This window comes from Bactrocera oleae, chromosome 6 (assembly GCF_042242935.1).
Source record: "Bactrocera oleae isolate idBacOlea1 chromosome 6, idBacOlea1, whole genome shotgun sequence".
Taxonomy (NCBI): domain Eukaryota; kingdom Metazoa; phylum Arthropoda; class Insecta; order Diptera; family Tephritidae; genus Bactrocera; species Bactrocera oleae.
This window is the reverse complement of record NC_091540.1, coordinates 14,716,850-14,735,090: the sequence shown is the minus strand read 5'-3', so window position 1 is coordinate 14,735,090 and position 18,241 is coordinate 14,716,850.

Genomic DNA, 18,241 nt, shown 5'->3' with positions numbered 1-18,241 from the left:
AACTAAGCGATTGATAAAAACCAACTGAATATATTCAACTATGCTCTTAAAATGATTGCATAATTTAACAAGCAATTAAGATCGCAAAAAAAAAGAACACGCTATATTTTCCTCTGAACGCTTTAATAGCTTGTTGATAGGCGTTTTTCTGGGCGAAAAAGTTCACGTAATAATTAAATTAGACTTCAGTATTTTTTGCGGTATTTATTAATCAACTTAGTTACTGAGCGCATCAGCGAGCGATTTGGAACTCGTAAAAAATTTCGAAGTCATAAAAAAGTGTAATTATTAATAATTTACAAAAAGTAGCGAGTAATTAAAGCAACTTTGCAATATCGTAAAAAAGCAAGTTTATTTAGCATAACCATTAGCATATTCGCAGGCGCATTTGTGGTTATGGTGTGGGTGAAGCAGTCAAACCGCAAATATGGGCGACGGCGCTTAAAATTAATTACCATATTATTAAAGCATATTAAATGGTAAACGAGTATAAAACGAAACGCAAAGCAAAAACAATGCGCAAACATTCAAAATTAAAGCGTGCTAATGTTGCCTAAAAGTATGCTACAATATTATAAAAATACGTTTTATAAGTGTTTTTGTTTAATTGAAATTGCAAAAAAAAAAATTGAATTCTTTTTACACTGCGCTACTCTATATAAATACTAGTATTTCTGATAAAAAAATGCACTTAAGTGAATTGCGTCAAACGTTTGACATTTGCAAATGTATAGCCGTGGTTGTGCGCTTAACTTTAAAAATTTGGCTCAGCTGTTCACCGCTTTTGTTTGTAGTTTTAATATAAAACACATTTATTTTTATTTTAAATGTGTTGCAGTGCTTTTTGAACAATATGTTGCAGCAGCTGGTAGTTGAACCAAAAAAGTTGCAAGCAATATAGTTTTTGGGTGTAAAAAGTTTTGTAATTTTGCATGCAGTGTAAACTTGAATAACTTTGAAAAAAAATATCTGGTTTTTGCTATATTTATTTAATTTGTTTCACTTTTTATTATTTATCTGTACTCGACCCCTTTTTGTGGTTTTTTTATTATCTTATGTGGCATATCGCGCGATATGGCTGGGCTTTCGATATACATGTTTGCCTACTGCTCATCAATCAACTTATGGAGTTTCTGTAAATTACAACTATTGCTTAATTCAAGCCTTGTCGCCCTTGCAATCTCTTTGGCGAGTGTTGTAGCCATTGGGAATGTTCTGAATCAGCGGACCCCACGCCTTTTCCTCTTGGGATTGTATTGCTGTTATGTTCAGTATTGTCTGCATGGTTGTTGGGTAGACAATGTTGACTTTGTAATTGGCCTGCCAGCGTTTCGGAGTAAATAAATAGGAATTGATGGAAAAGTCTACAATTATTTTTTAAGTGACTTAAGAATATTGCAGTCAGGTATTAAACTACATAATTTTGAAACATTTTTATCAATACTTGAAATCACATCGTAATTAAACCTTAAACTCAATTTTTAATTGGTGCCTCCAAAATGTATGCTTTTAATATCATAATTCCTCGCTGGACTTCAGTCAGATTGACAATATTATACGGCTCTGTATTGAATAATATATAGTACCATATATCAGTCAATACCAACCAACATCGAAAAGTATTTCGCCAGCTTTGATCCTTGCAAGTTCCATGAATATAAAGCTTTCGGTTAATTGAGTTATTAAGTAGATTAAATCAAACTTATCAATCTTGATGTTAAGTAATAAAATATTTTTGAGGAAGAAAGCTTTATTCAAAATGGCATTTTCCACAGAGCTTCAAGTAAATATGTATTTTATGCTTCATTTTGTTAAGTAATGTGATAAAAATTTTCAGCGTTAACTCTTCAATTTGCGCCCTCTATAACAAAAAACATAAAATCATAATACTATTCATTAACCCTCAGTAGTTGAGTGGCTGATTAAATGCATATTCAAAATGTAGCATACTACTTAGCGCCAACATTTTTTTTACGCAGACAAATTCTAAGGCTCTTACATATAACAATACATCAAGCGGTAAATAAAAGCAAAACGTATTCTCTCTGTCAAAACTCTCCATTGTATGCAAACCCCTTTTTTGCATAAACGAATACATTGTTGAAGATATCAGAATTTTTTTTTTGACATTTCCCACCCATTATTTTAATAAGCATTTACGGTTTATATAAGCGAGGATATGCATAAAAAACGTGCAGCCAAATTGTGTTAAGCAACAGTTGCAAGGGTTGCAAGCACAATGGTGAGTCATAAAAATAATGCAGTGCCACGGGACTGCGTGCAACGCAAAAGTATGCAACAAAAAAACAGCAGCGACTAAGCAGTATAAGAAAACGGAACGTTCTCGAAAGCAATCTCATACGCAAGCATGAGTGCATGATAAACGTATGCATAAAGGCACACAGACACGCACAAACTCATACATACGCATATACACACAAAGCACTTAACTTGTTCGGAAAGTGTGTGCAAGTCGAAGTAAACGCCACAAAACGCTGCAAGTAAATCAACCCCGCGGGTCCAACACTCGCAAATGCGGCTTAGCGTGTCAGCAGCCTGCCAGTCAGTCCTCGAGGCGGGTAGCCAGTCAGCTTTGCAACAATGTATGCGTTGTCTTAGGTATCAACCGCATGCTTTTTCGTAGCAAAGCATACTTTTAGGAGCTCAAAAATGCAATTGAACAATAAATCTATTTATTTGTAAGCGCCGTCGGCGGCGTCACCGCTTACATTTGCAACAGTGTTGCTTTTATTGCAGTGGCACAGCCAACTTCCGTTGCTTTGTTCCTACTCTCTCTCTGGAGAGTGAGGAGAAGAGCGAAGGGAGTTGAAATTTGCAATGCTGTTTCATTTTGTTTAAAGTGAAGTGCCTGCAAGCGGAAGGAAGCCGCTTATTTGTGCGTGTGTTTGTATGCAAGAGTTGCTACTGCTGCTTATTTTTAATACCGTGTACGTGTGTGTCAGCGTTTTGTGTAGATTTATAATGTGTGTAACCTTTAAGATGATGCTTTTTCTACCAGTACAAAAAAAAAAGAAAACGAAACCAAATGAAGGATTAGTGCGGGGTTGGCATGACATTTACTGCATGTTTATATATAAATATATTTGTATATATGCGTGTATGTATGGTATATATATACATGTGTGCAAGTGTGTATATGTGCACTTACTAACTCTCGTCTGTATTTTCATTCAGCGGTTCAGTTATGCGCTTTATGCTGAAGTGTATTATATTTTCCAAGAATTTTGTATAGAAAAACTCGCTTCTTTGCTGATTTGTGATTTTAGCTTGATTTGGTTCTGTCGAATTTTGTGTGCGTGTGCGTTTGTGTGGGTAAACTGCAACGAATTTGAATGTGCAACTAAGTTTACGCTTTACTTACTTAGCTTTGTGTTACTTTGTAGCGAAATAATATTTTTCAATGTCTCATTATAAAAATTTCCTAATTTTATATATATTAATATGTTTTTTTTTTTAAGAAATTACAAGTAAAAAAATTTGAGGTTAGAAAAGCTAAGAGTAAGATATTAATAACAAAATCCTTAAAACAAACACGCTTTTTAAAATGCTTTAGAGTTTCATACAAAGAAGTGGGCAAAACAGCTTTCACTATTTATATTTTTTATCGAAGGCTCAACTTAACCACACCAATTTCGATCCACCGCCCGATTCTTATAAGAATATAAGAATAATATTTTAGTTGTCCCTCTGCAGAGAACTTGGAGTCCGGAGTCCTCGGAGACCAATTTAAATTTGGAGGTTCTTCCATTTGCTGCATTTGATGCACAAAAAGGCGTAGGAGCTCGATGATGTAAAAATTTGATGTGCAAAACATCAACCAGAGAATCGGAATTCATTATATTGGGGATATATGGTTTAGACCAAGACTACTTGTTTTTATATTGAGCGCGAAACTATTAATATAATATTATAACTTTTTAAAAAACATGTCCACTTAATTTTATTAAAATATCACTTATTTTGACCAACCTAAACTTTTTAAAGTCAGGTGGAAGGTCGGAAATCATTACAAAGGGTATAATGGGACAGAGAAACAGGGTTGAATGCATCAATTTTTGACATTGTTCAAATATATTTAAAAACTCATTTTCAAGCAATTTTATAAATATATACATATAAACATATATATGGAGTAAAGTCAGCCAGACGTTTCAAAATGCTGAATTATATGGGCTCCCATGTCTCGGGAACTAATTTTAAGTTCTATATGATTTCTTTCACTTTTCAATATACAACTTAAGCATCAATCAATATATTCAGATAAATCCTTGCACGAATAGTGCCTTTGAGGTGTGCCACCTTATGACTAAAAATTGTCCTAGTCGGATTAAAACTATTCAAGCCCCCAGATACCGAATTTTTTTTTTGCACATTGCGAAAGTATAAAATGTTCGGTTACACCTGAACTTTTCACTTTTTTCATTTTCTCTTTGGTTAACCTACCTGATTATGAAAAATCTTTACATTAGGTGTAGTAAAAAGAAATTTATTATTTTCCAATAGATGGCGTTATTTATCTGTATCTCAAATTGTATAAGACCGATTGAGTTCGGCTGAATGGCGTTAGAAAGATGACATTTCGTACAAAAAAAACTTTTTTGACAGTTTTGTGATTGGTTGATTTAGTTTTGTGTAACCGCGCGTCAAAGATGAACACTAGCAACGAGAAAATATCTATATTTTACAGTTTTCACGATAAGGGCGAAAACGCAAGCCAGGCGGCTAAAAATGTGAATAGTGTTTATGGTCCTGATACTGTAACAGCCAATTATCGAAATTTCGTCGATTCCGTTCCGATAATTTCGAAGTCAAAGATGCACCACGCTCTGGAAGACCAATTATCGAAAAAATCGAACAAATAATGAAAATCGCCGAGTTCAAACATCGATTACGATTGTCCAAGACCAAAAACCGTTTGAAACCATTTGAATAAGGCTGGATACGAAAAGTAATAACAAAAGTATTTAATTTCAAGCAAAATTAATGTGTTTCTTTTACTACACCTAATATTTATATAAATCGAGGCTGATGGATCATAATTAAAATAATTTAAAATAAAATAAAAAAATAAAGTAAATTTATTTATTTAATAAAAGAGAGAATGAAATAAAGAAATCTAAAACGTTTTTTTTTTATTTTGCTAAATACTGATATAACCCTTTTCTTTTGTTAAATTCCTATTTTTTGAAAAAAATTTCTCGTAAACAATTATTACCATTTCTTCGTATATTTACCACTTACCTTAACTGCACATGCAGACTTCTTATCACTCGGTGTCCTTCAGCAATTTCACTCAAAAAGTTGATTATATGTACAATAAGTGGTGAAACTCGAGAGTGACTGCTACTTGCGCTGTTGCTCTCAGCTACACTTTCGCTGCTCTGCTAACTCGCTGTTAACGCTACACAACCAAATGTTATTTGACCTGCTCATCGTTGCACACATTTATAACGATAATATCGAATTTCAGTCGCCGCTCAGCTGTTGGTGTTGGCGTCACTGCGTCGCCGGCGTGTGGGTGGCATGCAAAAGTATGTACGTGAAAGTACGCTTATGCAGCACGAAAACAGGCAAGCGTGGAAACAATAAAGCATTCTACGAAAAATATTGCTGCTTAAATTTATTTGAAAGACGCAAAAAGTTTGGACATTAAGTTTTATTCGCAATGTTGGAATTAATGTGGTAAAATATATAAGTTGCGTATACGCCGTGGTGTCAAGGAAAATTTGTTCATTTTAATTACTTTAATGTGAAAAAATATTTTATTAGATTTTTGATTTTATATTTTATATTTAATGCTACGTAACTCCTTAAATGTATGCTTTATAGAACTAAAAAAAAACACTTTTTCTCAGTGGAATAAACAATATTTTCGCAAATCCTTCTTCTCTTACCTTTTTTATAGTGGTATTTTGCCAATGTCATTGAATATTTGCATATTCCATACGTTAAAAGCGTATAAAAAAGAATAAAAGTCTTCGTGCTCCCGCTATTTCTTATGTTGCATGTTCGTGTCGCCAGTTGGCCTTTGCCTTTGTAATGACTTTAATATGCCGTCGCTTGACTTCAATTGTCTCAGTTAGTTTCTATGATTGTTGTTTTTTTTGCGCATACTGTTTACATTTGTTATCTTTTATAGTTATTATTTCTGTTATTGCATGGCTGTGTGCTATCAAGCGTTGTCTAGCTATTTGTTGCTCAATTGTTATTGAAATCTTTATGAGTCAACTAAATGTCGTCTTTGTTCTACGCCTCCCGATTCAGTAACATCTTTTTGTGTTTGGTTTCTTGCTCTATTTGGTATTTACTTTGAATTGCTAATTCGTCTTCTTATACATTTTGTATGAGGTTCAGTGAAATTGTTTACATGTAGAACTGTAGAGAAATAAAGAAAAATGCATTGAAAGGGAGGGATACGAAACTTTAAATTTATTTAACTTTAAGTGGATGCAATTGAAATAAAAATCTAATGAATAAGCTAATTTGAATTAAATGAAAGAAGTAAAATAAAATAATATAAAATAAAATAAAACAAACAACAAAAAAAAAAACTATAAAAAAAAAATTAAATTAAAAAAAAAGAAAAAATTAAATTAAAAAAAAAAAAATTAAAAAAAAATTAAAAAAAATGGGGACTTAGCAAAAAAAAATAATATAAAAAAAAAATTAAATTAAAAAAAAAGAAGTTAAATTACAAAAAAAAAATTTTTTTTAAAATGGGGACTTAGCAAAAATTTACATAAAAGTTCACTTTTAAAGCTACATATTGATATAGTCTGGTAATATGAAATTTGAAGTAGGTATAATTTTGGGTAACAAACCAGCAAGTCATAAAAAATGTATGTTTTTATAACTCGTCAGCTCTCAAAGCATTTTATATAGTAAAGGTAGCCCTATAGGAGGCCTATTATGATATTTTATATAGTTAGGTTAGGTTAGGTTAGGTTAGGAGGTCGATCCCAGAAGGGTTCCCACTTGGACAGCTTAAGACGCCAGTCCGTTGTGATACCTACGACTCCTATAGTCCGGATCAAAAGACCCTTACAAGTCGACAAGACGTCTTGTGCTGACTACAAACTTGTTAAGACGGCCAATATCCATTACGGATAGGTATTCAGGACCGCCAAACGTGTGATTGCCGAGATATTTCAATCGGACATTGGAGGAGAAAGTGCTGGGATGATTCCACCTCGCCCTCCTCCATACAACTTTGGCAACTGGCATCGGGTAGTACACCAAGCCGTACCGCATGAGTGCCCATTGGACAGTGTCCAGTAAGAACTCCTACAATAGCGGCTAGATGCACTTTGCTCAGGGCGAGAAGTTCCCCCGACCTCCTGCGATCCACTCTTGGACAGAAGGATCTCGCGGTCGCACAGGACCTAGTCGTCGACCAACGTCTGCTGAGTGCACGCGAGGTCCATTGATCCAAAGTTAGAGCGCAGGACGCTAACGGAGATCCAACCCGATCCCATTCCGATGTGAGCGGGGCAAAGGTGCCCCCCCTGGCTAGCTCATCGGCTTTGCAGTTTCCAGCGATTCCGCTGTGACCAGGCACCCAAACGAGCCTGATGTTGAAATAGCCAGACGCTACCTCTAAAGAGGACAGACACTCCTTGACTAGCTTTGATTGCACGGTACGCGCGCTCAAAGCTAGTATTGCTGCCCTACTATCAGAGTGAATGCTCACTTCTACAAACGAGGCTGCACTACGCAGCAGTACTTCTACCGCCGCCTTAATAGCAGCCACTTCCGCCTGAAAAACACTACAGTGATCCGGTAGCCTGAAGCTAAGACTGACGGAGAGCTCCTTACAGAAAACCCCCCCTCCAACCTTCCCTCCTAGCCTCGATCCATCCGTGAAAAAGCTCACCGCGCCTCTTCTCCAACGGCTTCTTCCCACCCACATGTCCCTCGTTGGGATATGAGCGGAGAAGGAACCGCCTCGAGTGGCTACAGTGACGCAGTGATCTATATTTTCCGGGATGCCGCTGAAGGAGGAAAGAATTTCGGAGTGCCCTTGTTCGGACCTATTCAAAAGCCCAGCTTCCCTGAGCCTTAGAGCACACTTCGCGGCAATGCACCTACCGGCAATGTCCACAGGTGCTATGTTTAAAATAGCATTAAGAGCTAGTGTCGGTGTGGTCCGCAGTGCACCGGAGATTCCGATGAGCGCCGCTCTTTGGACCCTTTCAAGCTTTTTAGCCAGTGTGGTCCTCTCGAGCGCCCTCCACCAGACGAACACACCATAGAACATTATTGGCTTAACTACGGTTTCGTAGAGCCAGAACACCACCTTGGGTGAGAGTCCCCACCTTTTCCCAATAGCCCCTTTGCAGCAGTATAAGGCGACCGAAGCCTTCTTAACTCTCTCCTCTATATTTGGCCTCCAGGAAAGTTTGCTATCGAGGATGAGCCCTAGGTATTTCACTTTCTCAGCAGGCTGAAGAAGTGAACCCCCGAAGGGGGGAGAGGCACATTTGGTATCTTATACCTCCTGGTAAATAAAACCAATTCGGTTTTACTTGGGTTGACGGCTAGGCCGCTTCTATTCGCCCACCTAGATACCACGTTCAGGTACCCTTCGGTGAGCTCGTAAACGGTATTCAGGAACTTTCCCTTAACCATAAGAACCACATCGTCAGCGTATGTTGTCACCCGACAGCCTTGCCCCTCGAGTTCTATAAGTAGGTTGTTAACCACCATTATCCAGAGCAGTGGGAACAGTACTCCCCCCTGCGGAGTTCCCCTATTCACTTTTCTGGTAGCCTTGGCACCACCCCACTCCGCTGCGACAGTTCTGTCGCAAAGAAAACTAAAAATAAGGTGCATGAGGTTAGATTACACCTCAAACTTTTCGAGGGCTTTAACCACTGCCTCTGGTCGCACATTGTTGAAGGCCCCCTCGATGTCGAGGAAGGTGCCCACAGCAAATTCCTTGTGCTTGAGAGCCGGCCTTGTACAACGCCCAGTCGTCGCCAGAGCCGCTTCTACGGGCTTTGTTGAACAGTCTTCTGCTCGAAGATCTGATCTCCGTTAGCTCCGAAGTCCACCAAGGGGGTTTCCCGTTGATTTTCTGAGTTCTCAGAGGACAGGAGCTGTCAAGAGCAGTTCTACTAACAGAGCTGAAAATCTCGACGAGCTCATCAACCGCATCCGCCGATAGGATCGAATCCCTGTCGGGTGCGGGTGGCAGAGCTGATCGAAGCTTCCTGCAGTACCGGACCCAGTTGGTATTCCTAAAATTTCTATAGGTTTTGAGTTCCGGGCATGAGACTTTCAAGCTGAAACCAATATATCTATGATCCGAGAATGAATGGTCGTCTAGAACCCTCAATTCCGAAATCAAGGGAGCGATTTCCCTAGAGGCTAGCGTAATGTCAAAGACTTCCACCCTGCTAGCAGTAACAAAAGTAGGGCTGTTCCCCCTATTACAAATAGAAAGATCTACTCTACAAATAAAATCAAAGAGTGACTCACCTCTTGTGTTAATGTCCGAGCTCCCCCAGACGGTGTGCCTTGAATTTGCATCCGAGCCTATTAAGACACCGGCTCCTTTGCGCCTGGCCTCTGCCAGGGCTTTTCTCAGCAGGTTCGGAGGTGGCTCCACCTCGTCGTCGTGCGGCATGTAGGCTGAGAACAGCCAGAGTTCTCCAGCGCTGTCCTCCACTCTAGCAGCGACGACGTCCTCGTTGCTGAAATTATGTAAAAGAAAAACGTTAAGTTCGTTTCTGATCAACAAGCAGGCTCTGGTTCTACCTATACTGTTTGCGGCCAGGAGCTTGTGGCTCTTTGTCCTTAGACCAGAGATACCGTTGCTGCTCAGCCACGGTTCCTGGATAAGGACAACGTCGGCTTCGTCCCGTCCTAGACGAAGCACTAGATCGGCGGAGGCCGCCTTCGAGTGCTGGAGGTTAATTTGGAGGATCCTCATCCTCCAAACTCCTCTCCAGCAGTGCGAGTTCCGCACCTTCATCCGTACTATCGACCCCAGCAGCCTCAAACAGACGGTCGAAACTGAAAACGGATCCATCACCGACTGACGATCCGCCCCCCGTGCTCACCGTATCCGAGAGGATGGGGTCGATATCCATTTTAGAGTGGGTCGCTCTCCCACTCTCTTCCACCTCAGCTGGTGGCGACGGGCCATCAGCCCTGGCTTCATTTGGGAGAATCCTGAGGACGACCCTCTCGAAGCCATAGCTTATGGCCCCCTTTGCACTGCTGAGAGGAGCGAGGAACTCCTTATTTAGGAGTATCAGCGCTTGCCGATATGGTTCCTCGGTCCTCTCCAGCCTAACCACCTTCCAGTCCTGGGTGGGAAGAGATGGATTGCAGTACCGTAATATCTCTTCAATTTCGGTCGGGGTGGAGGGTTCGGCCGGAAGCCAGACACGGGCACGGGGTCGCATCGGAAGATCCGATTTGGCCACCGCCTCGAGCCTTGCTCCCTTCCATACTTCCCCCACCCTGGCTACCGCCTCCTTATAAAGGAATGCCGACCGTTCGTCGGCACACCTTACAAGTTTGTGTAAGCCGAGATTCCACCCGGCACTTTCACATCTAGGGGGTGGTCCAGGGCTTCCCCTGACCACCTTCATGAACACTGCGGAGATAGCAGCCGCTACCCGCTTCCACTCTTCATGGGAGATGGCTCCATCTCCCCTGCTGCTGTCGTATACCCCGAGCTCAATTGAGCTGGCGAGTTTAGCGATTTCGCTAAACATCGGTGCCGCTCCGACTCGAGGCTTCTTACCGAGGGAGGATTCCCCCTCCTGCGACCTCTGTCGCTTCATCGACGCGGGGGGTACGCTCTTTTATATAGTAAGATGAAACATTTTATATGTCACTTTATTGCATTTTAGTAAGATTTCAAGTGAAAAAACTATTGATACCATCGTTAGTATTTTTTGTAAACTATCGAAACTATCGAGTGATCCGACTATCGATAGTTTTGCAACTCCAAATGGTATGTAACACTTGCAGGTCACTAAAAGCTCTCCTCTAGAGAACCGTCGGCCACCCTGAGGCCGCTTTCGCATTTCTTCCGGGTGGCATTAAATGGTATATTTCTCGTCTTGAGGCTGCGTCACGTTTTTCAGTTTTCGTCGTTTTGGAGCATGCCAGTTACAAAGTTGTCGCATTCAGGAGGCAGATCAAAGTGTGCAGCACTTGTAACCCCGCGGGTTCATGTTTACGTCATTTCAAAGCTTCCCACTATTTTCTGTTTTACTGATTGCGATGGCGGGCTTGGGTTCTTTCTTGGCTGCGCGAACATGATTATTTTTTGTTGTTACCTCACTTCTGCGTCTGTTTCGTGTGTAGTCTAAAGTGAAGACACATTCTTCTTAGCTGCGTAATGTTCTCTATCTACCAATATGCGGCACATTTTTGTCTCCTTCTTTTAATCTGAGGCATTACTTGATTGCATGCTTGAGTGATTAGCCGCATTGTCTTCTTTACGATTTTCCCTACGTCCGCTGTGTTGTTCTTTGGGTATTAAATCTAGAGATGTTCCATTTTCTAGTAGTACCGGGGATCTAGTTTGAAGGTTATATGTCAGTATACGTCTATCTCTGAAGTTGGTATTTCGCCATTCCCATTCAATAGCTTATGAGTTAAAATCTCCTGCAATTATGAAATCTCCGCCAATATCTCAGGCCGTGTTTTCTACATTGTCTATGCATAGATAGCAGATTGCAGACATGTTACATTCTTTAAGTCAGTATCCCGATTGGCCGCATTTTATATATATTCCTTGCGCTCTACTCTCTGGTTCCTTACAATCTCGACCTAACTGACCTGGTCTGAAGCAGAGGAATCATGCTTTTATAGTTTTCTTTATCCGTAGTCTGCAACTGATCCATCCGATTTTAACTCTCATCTGTCTTATTATTATAACTGCTTTAACGCTAGGCAACGTTACGTACGCTCTGACCTGCTCTTTAGGGTTGGGAAATGTTTATGTTTTATTTAGGGTCAGGCACTGATTCTTCAAGAGCGCTCTCTATCGCTGCAATGAGTCCTTCCTTTGTCATTAGGGCATCGAGATCTCTAATTTCTACTGTGGCCTTTGGTTTAAGGTCGGCTACCGATGCAGTCTCTTTTAACGTCATGTTTAAAGTTTTGAAGAAATTTGGGCTTGTTGCCTGGTCATTTTCTAACCCCAGTAAAAGTACTAGTTTTCCGTATTCCTCTTATTTTGAGTTTTGCCTCGTCGGGTTTAACGTTCCTTTTAATATCTCTTGCTGCTTTTTAATTAAATTTTTATTTACAATAAATTTGTTGCTTTTAAAATGTTTAGTTTTTAAAAAGCCAAACAATTATCAATTAGTTAGTATGTTGCCTACATTTAGGGTAATAAGAAGTGGGATATATGAGGAATGCCATACGAGTTTAAATTATTTATTTGAAAGAGCTGTTAGTACAACAATTTTAGTTCATAAGTTTTTGTCTTTAAGTATATAATTTCCTATACAATTAGGATTATTACTCATTTTATATATTTATTTTATATAGCATTCTTAAATATTGCCTTGAATGTCTAATATTTGCTTTATTTTTAGTACTGCATAAATCACAATACAATTCTTTGCATAAACTATTCAATTACTCTTCACTTAAATGCTGCCTAATAAAATCATAATTAATTAATCATGTTTTCGTGGCCAATTAGACATTACTCATACGCCCCTACTGACTTTAATGAAGCAATGCCCACAGCAATAACAACAAAGTTAATAAACGCAACAACTACAATTGAATTTGAGCAGCGGAAACGCTTAATTAAAGAAAATATGCGAATAATTTATTTTCGGGGAGCATACCATGTCAAATTGTTTAGCTTGGCAAATACTCAATGGGAATCAATAGCTTTCTCTATGCATGCTTCCATAAACATTAACCATACATCCATATATACATATATATATATATATATATATATATATAGGTTATATATATAGTTTAGGATACCAGCATGTATATTTGGCTAATTTCTGCAATCATTTTTTTACCCACATTTTTCTCCATCACTTAGCCAAAAATAATGCCTTTGGGCATCCCAACAAAAGTCGCCAAATTAATAAGCCAAACTAATGAGCATATGACCTCGGGCAACAAAAAGGGAGGAAAAAGTTTTGGGTTTTGAGGCACGTTGAGTTGAGTGTTATTAAAGTAATGAAAAGCGTCACTTTGGGGAGTTAATGCTTTTATAGTAATTTTTGTACATACATATACAAAATTAGTACTTTGGTGGGTTAAATAATATTCACTTCATTCTTAAATAGACTACCATTGATGGGCAGCTGTTGTGTTTTGCCAACATTTTGAGTCATGTTGTGCTAAGCATAGGGCATCCAACTTCGTTTCGACAACTTAATTGGTGTTAATAGCATGAGTAAATTGAATTTAGGGATGAGAGATGATATTATTAAAATATTTCCTGAAAAAATCAAATACTCAACAAGCATAGGTGGTAGGAATGTATAGAGTGCAGCAAATATGCTGGTTTACTCTGAGCTATATCTCCACATACTTGTATATAGCGTAAGCTGTTTATCCTGTCATCGAGTATGGGAAAACCCATAAAATGTTTTGGAGTTTCAGAGAAATTTGATGTGATTTACGTTAGTAGAGACTAGATAATCAGAATGGACCTTGATTTATTGCTACTCTACAGGTATAAACTCAACAGTATTCTTCAAAATTATCTGGAAAATATTTTATACTGCTACAACAACATTAATCTTACTTAACTTATAACTACTGTATAATTAATGACGTGTTCAGTGGCTAAAAATATAGAGGATAATATTGTAACTGGACGATACATAAGATAAGGGACAATTTCGAAAACAGTTGGATGTATCTATTCGGATTTATATTTAGCCAAGTGCGATTAATATAGCTTTCATACAACTTGAAGAATACTAAACAAAAACATCGATCCAGTATCAGCAAGTCAATTGTGGCTACTAAAACACATGTTTACAAATTTTGAGGCTAGTTCTTTACCCTTAAATTTATAAAATTTCTACAAACTATAATTCAGTATAAAATTTCAATAATGTGGAGCTCATATCTGTTTTCGTCCTTTCTGAAATAAATTTGAAATATATTTTTGTAGGGACCAAGTTAACTGAGTAACTGTTCCACAATATGATTTTTATCTGAAATGTTTCATATAATAAAATTATATCAATGTTTATCCGCTTTACAACAAAACCCTATAAGCAATTTAAAAATTACTCTCCACTCTCAGAACCAGAAGCTATATTCAATTTGTAGCCATAATGGCTTGGCACCCTTGAGGGTAATTTGTCTTATTATGCGCTTGTCAGTAAACCCTCAACAAAACAGTAAAAGGTATACTAGCTGTTCGTGCCGAAATCAAGTATTGTTAGTGTTCACACCAATAAGCATTCCGCTTGCATATATGTGTAGATATGTGTACATGCATATGAGCACCTACTTGGTCTGCCGATTACGCCTGTGGCGCATGAAATCTAAATCAAGTCAAATGCTGCAGCTGCGTGTATTACATTCTACTAAATTATAAGCTTCATTAAATAAACATATTTTGAATTCTACGTAACAAAGCAGACATGTTTGCGCTGGTTTCTATTTTGTTAAAAACCAATTGACCAAAAGTGTTGTATTAAATAAATTATTTAATTATTGATTCAACATAAAAAATAAAAAAATAAGAATATAAAATATATTACGGTTATGTGACTTTTTGCGGCGGACTCTTTGTTCCCCTTACCGAAAGCTGGCCCGACGGCTTGCCTCGTCGAGCCAAGGGTCGTACTAACAAGATGAGTAACAAAAACAAAACCACAACAACAACATCAAACGGATCTCGAAAACAACAACAGCAAACGACTATGGACAATGGCAACGACAAGGGCAGCGGTGCAGGTAAGGGCGAATCAGGGGCTAAACGAAAGTTCAGGAGCGCTGTTCGAGGAGCATGCCAGGGACGACGACGATGACATGCCCTCGTGCAGCGGCGTTCAGCAGGCGATTTCGACTGCGGCCGCTGCGGAAAAAGCAAATGAGAACCCCACGGAGACTCTCTCGAGCAGGAGCAACTGCTCGGATGCAGAGGAGTCGCAACGAGCGACCTCCGGTGGGGCTCGTAAACGGAAAAGGAAGAGGAGAGGCAGACTACCCCCCCTGCCACCAACGGGATGTCCGGGAGGACAGGACGATCCCAGGAGAAAGGGTATGAGCGGTGCCAGCCTGAAGTGGTACCTGAGGCACCTCCAGGAGGGAAGAACTTCGGAGGTAGCAGAAGACCTAGCGCGGAACAGGGTGAGAGGTGACAGCACTTCCCCGGCTTCCGGAAATCAAAAGGGTGGTAATACCGCGGCCACTAGGAAGCGCAATGGCAACAATCGAGGCCACTGCCCAGTAAACGCAACTCAGCCCGCAGGCCGAGGTTGCGAAAGGGCAGCTCCCTCGAACACCCAAGCGGCAAAGCGAAAAGGTGGATAGCTGACGCCACAGGAGCCGCCCAACACCACCAAGCGGCAGAGGGGCAACGTTGCACAGGCGACTGGTGGCAACCGCTCCGCCCCAAATCCCCCCCGGGTAGCGGAGGGACAGCGCAAGTATGCGGATGCCCTCAAAGGCATTCGTATGGCGGTGCTGCCGTTGAACTACCCGGCGGAGACGCTGGGGTCGGAGCAGCTCACCGTGCTCCAAGATTTGCTCATGGAGGAGGTATTAAGGGGGTCTGGATACAAAGCCTCCTTCCATGGGGTTTATTTCAAGGGAGGCATATTGCAGGTTGACTGCAAGGATGAAAGGTCGGCTTGTTGGCTGCGGGAGATCGCTCCCAAGCTGGCAGGCTGGAATGGACCCATCCTCTGCGCGAAAAAGGGGGACGAAATTCCGCCCATCCGCAACCAAAACGATGGCCTCAATACATCGGCCTGGCGGGTGACCAGCAGCACTGCGGAGAATTCAGGGTGAAGGCTCAACCTCTCCATAGATGACGAATCGTACAAATTCGTCAGGAAGGTGAGCTTCCGTCTGAACTATAGGTTCAGCTCGGTGGTCCTGAGGCCATTCAGGCCTAAACCGACCGGCGATGCAGGAGGAAAAATGCAGGTGGATGAGGTTGCGACTCATCCCTGCGCAAGTACGTCAAAGCAGGCGGCAACTGCCGAGACATCGGTGAAGGTCCCTTCCGAGAAGACGGGCGAGCAAGGGGGGGCGCTACCCTCCACTCAGGAGCTCCTGGAGGGGCTCACGAACCTGGCGGGAGACATCGCGGAGAACGGTGAGAATGAGGACCAGTTCATCATGAAGCCGATCCTGTAGTGGGTCCGCGCATAGAAGTTGCCCAGGTAAACCTGCACCACGCGGCGTCAGCCTCGGCGGTTATCGCGAGCAGGTTTACGATCGATGGCCTGGGCATACTACTGATCCAGGAGCCATGGGTCAGAAAAGGAGAGGTCAGGGGCCTCAAAATGGAGTCAAACAAAGAAAGACCCAGAACCTGCATAGTACTTAGGAACGGTATTGATTTTTTCTGTATTTCAGAGTTCCTAACACAGGACCTGGTCGCTGTACAAGCCACGAACGACGAAGGAGCGGACTTCGTCGTGGCAGCGGCCTATTTTCCGGGGGAGACTCCGATAGCACCCCCAGAGGCAATCGGCAACCTGGTAGAGCACTGCAGGCGGAATTAACTGCCCCTCATCATGGGCTGCAATGCGAATGCCCACCACACCGAATGGGGCAGCACGGACTGCAACACACGAGGTGAGTCTCTTATCGAGTTTATAGTTAGTAATAATTTAAGTATAGCAAACGTGGGGTGTGAACCCACCTTTGTAACTAGTGTCAGAAGGGAGGTGCTTGACATCACTCTCAGTAGCGAGTCTGAGATGGGGCTGATCTCACAATGGAGGGTATCATCGGAACCCTCCATGTCTGATCACCGTATCATAATATTCGTGCTGGGGATGGGGGTCGGGCAACTCCCTCCCAAGCGTATCCCTAGGAACATGGACTGGGCCGTTTTCAGGGACTCGCTTAAAACAAATGTTAGCAGTAGGGAGCAGCTGGATAGAAGCGCAACGGCTTCTGGATTGGAGAGCAGACTGTCTGCCCTAAACCAATCCATCACAGAAGCTTATCATAGCCGCTGCCCCCTAAAGACAATCGCCAAGAGCAGTAACTGCTCCTGGTGGTCTAGTAAACTCTCAGGACTAAGAAAAACGGTGCGCAAGCTATTCAATAAGGCTAAGCGCACCGGAAACTGGGAGGATTACAGATGCAGCCTAACTGCTTACAATAAGGAGATTAGGACCGCGAAACAGAAGAGCTTTAGGAAGTTCTGTGAGAGCGTCTCCTCTACCCTAGAGGCAGCTAGACTGCATAAGGCTCTGGCTAGAGGCAAGACGGACACAGTACTAGCGATCAAACGATCTGATGGGACCTATACGTCCAGCGCAGAAGAAAGAGCTACGGCTCTTCTACTAGCGCATTTCCCGGAGACGATTCAAGAAGACCAGATTCTACCTATGGTCGAACGAAGGCCGTCACGCTTGGACTGGACAGTCGCAAAACAGCTCTTCACTGCAGACTCCATCAAGTGGGCTCTGGCCTCCTTTGAAAAATATAAGTCACCGGGTGCGGATGGTATCCTTCCAGCTTTTCTGCAACAGGGGGAGCAGGTGCTACTGCCCCACCTTGTTCGGCTGATGAGGGATAGCCTAGCGCTGGCATATATCCCAGAACCATGGCGCACCGCAAAGGTGATCTTTATACCCAAAGTAGGGAGGAAAGACTACTCATTGGCGAAATCGTTCAGGCCAATCAGTCTTACTTAATTCCTACTCAAAAGTATGGAAAAGATCATAGACCACGAATTACGATCGAAGGTGCTGAAAGCTTCACCGCTTCATGAGAAGCAACATGCTTACAGAGCAGGTAGGTCAACTAACACTGCTCTGTACCAGCTAACCTCAGAGATCCAGAATTCGTTAGATGGGGGCGAGGTGACGCTATGCGCCTTCCTCGACATAGAAGGTGCTTTTGACAACACGTCTCACGAGAGCGTGTCAAGAGCACTGGAGAAAAGGAGTGTGGCAGCACCAGTGCGCAGATGGATTGCAGCCGTACTGCGCACTAGGGTGGCGGAAACCGCAGTAGGAGAAACTAAAATTCGTCTGAGAACAACAAGAGGTTGCCCACAGGGCGG